This window comes from Pagrus pagrus (genome assembly GCF_965226575.1).
Source record: "Pagrus pagrus genome assembly, chromosome: 16".
Taxonomy (NCBI): Eukaryota; Metazoa; Chordata; class Actinopteri; order Spariformes; family Sparidae; genus Pagrus; species Pagrus pagrus.
Genome location: NC_140200.1, coordinates 13,983,087 through 13,989,430, shown reverse-complemented (window position 1 = coordinate 13,989,430; position 6,344 = coordinate 13,983,087).

Sequence of the window (6,344 nt, the reverse complement as noted above, 5' to 3'; positions counted from 1 at the left end):
TTCACAGATTAAAAGCAAAAAAAAATCAAAATTTCCCAGTTTTTAAGTGGTTTTATATGACATGTAATATACATGATTAACATTGTCCTCAGGATTTTGTCTGTAATATATTATGAATGTTTAATGAAAGCCATAATGAAGCTATAAAGTGTCACCATGTTCAATAGTGTCAACTCAGAGCTTCATATACTGTTCGAATCCTGCATGTTTATAACGAGTCAATGCCACTTTCTGACCAGCGCCTAAAACAAAACCTGTAATATGAAATGACACAGACTTACATGTAAGCATTTTTAGTTAATCCACTGACACGAAGAACTACTTCACTATAAAAAAAACTCTATTCAAGTCATTCACTTACGATTAGAAACTTCTAGGAAAGTCTGCTTGGCATTGCCCCTATCAGCACAGCACAATAAAAAGCAAAGTAGTGCAAATATGATAAGCAAGCTGCAACACATGTAGCTTATCAGCATATCAGCATGTCCACATAATACTACCGTCTGCTGTCTAATCAGATCTTTTTGATTGCAGCAAGTCCAACAAACTCGCATATGTATAGAAGTTTAAAATCGATGGTTTCATAAGCAAACAAGATCACTGTGGATTATTGGTTTTCATCTGACATACATTGCGCAGAAGAGGCTGAACCTGAAGGGGAATCTGCTGGATTGCCTGACATCACAGAAAGGGAAAATGGCATAGTATTTCCCAGCTTAGTCTCACACCAGAGTGTGTAATAGACCTACTTATCCACTAGAGGTCAACGTGTTAGGGAATGGTCAGGAAGTTTATTTTACGACTTTCGCTCAAGCAACTATGGTGCGAGTCCCGTTTGAGGCAAACAGCCTGTGATGCCTGTTTTGTGGAAGTGATTTTAAGTGAAACCTTTTTTTTTTTTTTTATTAACCTAACCAAGTAGTTTCGGTGCCTTTATTTTGGAAATGTAACCAGACGTAGCATGTTTGTCTGGTAACTTGACCGAAGAACAGACCGTGTTGTTTTCAAAGATAGGAAAGGCCCAACGTGACAGTGACGAGGTTTGGAGTGATACCGGGTTGGTTTTTCCATAAAAAGAGAAGACATGGTCAAAATTGAAGAGGAAGTAGAAGCATAGATGTAACTTTGATTAACATACCCTGTTAATGATGTGCTGTAATCAGAACACGCATCAAATTAAAGTTGGATCCATTTATGTCAGACTGTTGGCCACAGCTTAAAATAAATTTGCTAATGGCCATAAACACAACAGCATCACTGCTAATTACAATTAACATGTATTTATGTATTCAGAGAATGACTTGTCTTGTTTTTTGTTTTATTTGCCAATAGGGGGCTGCAGAAACAAGCTGTAAACATGTTATTGACATATTATCACTTTTTAAATAGATATAGTTAACTTTAACTCTGTATTTACCTATCCATCAAATATAACATTAGCATTTATTTGTAGTTCTGTTTCTGAACACTACGAAGTCCAATATTCACTCTTCTCTCAGCTTTGTTTTGGTCTTTACTGGCAGAAATATATCTGACTCTTTAGCTGCTGAATGTTCCACTGTGTTCACCAGCTAGTTACTAACCTTGTCTGTGGTGCTTGACAGGTAGTGTACAGAGGGTTTATGAGAGTTTTTGACTAAAATGCCTCCTGCTGCTGTTAGAAACAAGGTTGGGGAGAGCGTTGAAAGTGAACCAAAACAGGAAAGTTCTGGGCAATCAAACCAAAAAAATGTAAAGACGCTGGAAGGCTCCTTAGCGATTAAGGGAACTGCAGCAACAGGTGATGACTCTTTGCGGGTTCTGTGGCTGATGCCTTTCACATTTGATTGACCGGCAGCTTTATTAAGTGCTGGGTGGAACAGCAGTCACTCCTAATATGTGCCTAACTCTAATAAACACTCATTCAAAACAGGAGCAGTATCAGCTATCAAGTCGAATAGCTCATGTTGACCCATTCACACTCGTGACAAACAGGAGTTCACTCTAGGTCCTTGTTTTGATCTAAAACGGTTATTCAACTTAGAAAGAAAACAGGAAGCCACGTTGTTTATGGGAAATCCCTCGACAGTCCCTGTAAAACTTTTTATCCCTGGTTCTATTTTAAGGCTCAATAATATAAATATATTTAAATAACTTTATTTTACAGCACCATTAATGCTAAAGTTTGGTCTCTAGTAGTGTGGTGCCATCTGGAATCAGCTGAACAACACTACTAGGCGATTAGGTGTTGAAAACATCACACGTGACTTAACATGGCTGTGTAGATTGTGACTGTGTACTGATATGTTTATACACGGCGGAGAGCAGTATAGAGACTGAGCAACTAAATTAAACTCACTGCAAATGCACATGCCACATATTGAAAATACCTCAATCAACTTAAACTTTGATTTCAGTGCCATGTGTTCCCTTAATATTGACAGAAGACTTTAGAGGGGAGCATTGCCCCCCACTCTCTGTAATGTAAAGACAGACAGATCAATATTTGAGGAGTGCTGCTTTTACAGCCACAGTGATTGCTTGTCACTAATCATGCAGAAGATTAAATGTACATGTGTGCCACGGAGAAAAGAGCAAAGGGTCAACAAGTCTTTACGAAGAAATTTAACACTATTGTGCAACATTATTTGATTTGAGCCTATCTAATCCTAATTACAATAAGGTCCGATACACTGTAGTCAGGTAACCAGAAAATAATATAGGCAGTTAAAATTATTTTTGAAGTTATTGTCATTTTCTTGCAAAAACACACTGTGCAGCTCGGCCTGCTAATGCACGGAGAAATAAGATTAACTTGATAAACTCAGACTGAAGGATAAACTTCTAAAATGTATCTGAAGTTTCACGTGTTGATAATATTAATAATAATGGGTAAAAAAAAAAAAAAGATTTTCTTACACCATTAATCAATTTTAAGGTACTTTTCAAATTATGTTTTGAAGGTGAATGGTGGAGGTTTTTTATCATAACACACAAAGGTCAAAGGTGACTTGTTCTGAGTTTATTTTTAATGTTTATTTCAACATGAGCATTTTGTTTGACAGCTATATTTTATACGCTCTTGTTGGCAAATAACTAAACATTAACAAACTGATATATTTTGTGTTTATGACTTATACTTCACAAGGTCACGTGCATTTCTTTTTAATATGAGACGTGTTTGTTATTGTATGTTTGTGCATGCATGAATATATCTGTGTGGATAAAATATGTGTTTTTGTGGAAACAACATAACTGAAATGAAAAGCAGCAAAGAGGAATGACACAACATGGCACCACTACATCCAAATACAGAATACTCTCTAGTAATTGGCCAGATGGGGACTGTGCCCCTAAACACCCCGAGCACAGATAAACACGCCTGTCTGATGCTATAAAAGGCCACCCATGAGCTGAGCACCTCCTCAGCACCAGCTGAGTGGAGGGCTGTCGGCGCCCTCTAGTGGATCATTATGTTTCTAAGAACAACACAGAAATGGTCCCTCTCCATGTATCCCCACATTACTACACCGGTGGGAACTATTCAGAGTGTTTATTTAGGTAAACGTGCTAATACAACACTGGGGCAACTTTGGCTCAGAGTAGTCATCAGATGGTCAGATTGCTTCTGGAGTCAACATGTCAAATTGTCCTCGGTCGAGATACTGAACCTCCAATTACTCTCGGTGGCTGTTGCATCGGTGTGTGAGTCCTGCATGGTAGTTAATGTGTGTGTGAATGGGTGAATGTTGACTTGTGTTGCAAAGCGCTTTTAGTGGTGCAGGAAAATGTACTTAAAATATTAAAATTCAGAGTCTCAAAATAACTAACTCCTAGTAGAAATATGGCCACTGTTTAACTATTATGTATTATATCATTAGATTAGTGCAGTAATATAAATGCAGGATTTTGGTGATGGAGGTGCAGCTCGTTTTTTGATTATTTTGTATAGGACAATGAAAGAATAATATAATTATATAAATAAATAATATTTTAATTATATGGATTAATCTGCTGACTGCTATTTTCTCCATTAATTCTCCATTTTCTCCATTAGTTGATTGTTTTGTTTGTAGAAATTCAGAAAAATGTGAGAAATGCCATCACAAGCACCTATGCAGAGACCAAAGGGACACCTGTACAATTATTAGGTGGTAGAAGTAGCAAAAATTAAGTGATAAAAAATAGATGTGATGATTTGATCAATGGATTTGATTCATTAAAAGCCGATTTGATTAAAACAGTCGGGATATGAAGAACACGGAGCCATATTTTATAATTTCCCCTGTTTTAAATTCATCGTTCATCACTGACAACACAAAAAATGTAATGTATCATTTAAGGAAAGTGGCCTCAAGGCTGGAAGTAACAACAAGAATTCTCACATTTGAGAATCATCTATCCTGCCAATTATTTTACTGTCTGATTAATCAACCAATAGTTTCAGCTGTACTTGTATATAATGTTGACTAGTTTAATTCATAACAAAATTCTTATTTTTTAAAGTAACTAGGCTACTTCCTAAATCTGTCAAGTGTTTGAGTAAGTGCAACTACATCAACACCAGCAGCAGTTTACTAAATGTAATCTTTGCTCACTTAGTTCTGTCCAGGATTAGAGCATCAACTTAATGCCTAAACTACAAGTGTATAAGATGGAAGATGTAACAACAGATTCAGCTAAATGTTATTTTTTCAGCATTGGGTAATATTTGTAGTTTGATTAATTATTATTATTATTATTATTATTATTATTATTATTATTAAATATATAATATATTATTATTATTACTGCTCTCTTTGGATGATCTTTTAGGAAAGGACAAGATTGTAGATTATACAACAGTGCCTCTGTTGGCGGAAAAAGTAACTGTCCAAAAACATGTTAAGATTTTTTGGGGAAAAACAGTCTTACTAGCTGGCAGCAACATATTTATTGGCAGATATGAAGAGTTTGTTTGGTGTGGTTTTGTGTCAGTATTGCATATCTTCAGTGTAGCCATATTTATTACTACAAGAACTCAATAATGAACATTTAACATCATACCAGTGATTGTGATAATGGTAAGCAATCAATATTTTAGATCATTAAGGCCCCCTGACTAGCTTCCATAGATTTCACCTGCATGTAAGGGTTTTTTAGAGGTCAAACTATTGTTAACAATCTCAAAATGTATGTTCTCTCGTCTCTGTTTAATCTTGCCAAGGTTTCTTCGCAATACCCTAATGACAGCATACATGTACTAACCTGCTAGTGGCCTAAACATGTTTTATAACATTCAAATAGAATGTGACTACATAAGCTGTGTTTCATTTATTTAAATTTTTGTGGTAAATTGCCCCTCAAAAAATATATTAAAGTGACCCCTTGTCTTTAAGAGAGCCACAACAGTGTCTCACATCCGCTTTACTCCAGCAACAACAGGCCTGTGACAGTGTTAAGTTGCACATTGGCAATAACAACAAAAGCTCACCTCAGACTACTTTATCACTGCCTCGAACCCCCCCCTAGTCTGTATTGTACTCACTCTTGGGTAGAGATAGACACTCCATGTGCTTATAGAAACAGGTGTCAGGCTTCAGGAAGACGCACACACACACACGCATACGCACACAGTTAATTATTTATCCACTCAGTGAAATGCTGACATACACACCACCACCCTGCCTACAGTGTCACTTTAGCAAGAGAGGTTACTGTCATGTGCACTGATGGACGTGTGTGTGTACATCTTCAGATGGGCTGAGAGAGGACATCACACTGGGATGAAATTAGGTTATAAGTTAATTATGTCATTCCAGCTGTAGCACATCATTACCAGAGGAACTTCTGAATGGATAAACACATTTGCTTTTATTTATCAGAGCACATAATGATGCTGTAATTAAAAAAGACTGTCCACTAAGGAGGTATCATCTCTCTTCTAGTAGTAGTAGTATGCCAGTATTAGTATACCAGTAATTAATTAGGTATAGTATACCAATAAGGATGTCATACAATACTAAGGCTTATTCTGGAGCTGCTTTAGCTTCATCTTATTAAAGAATTACAGTTTTTTAAAATGGACTTCTACCCGATTATGTATGTTCGTTGTAGTTGCTAAGTACGTCTTCTAGTATCAAGATTTTCCCTCCAATGTACACCGTTTATTTTAGATATTGTGCTAATAATAGTCTCCAGTGATAATTTTCCACAGGACGCTGCTGCGACTGTTTCTACGATGGAAGCGGTGAGTGCGGACGGTTCCATTCCGTACGCGGGGGTGTTCAAAGTACCACACAAAAAATAGAAGGCGGAAAATCATCATATAATACCTCTTTAAATAGCGACTACGTCTAGTTTCGACACTTAATCTCTTGATGTAT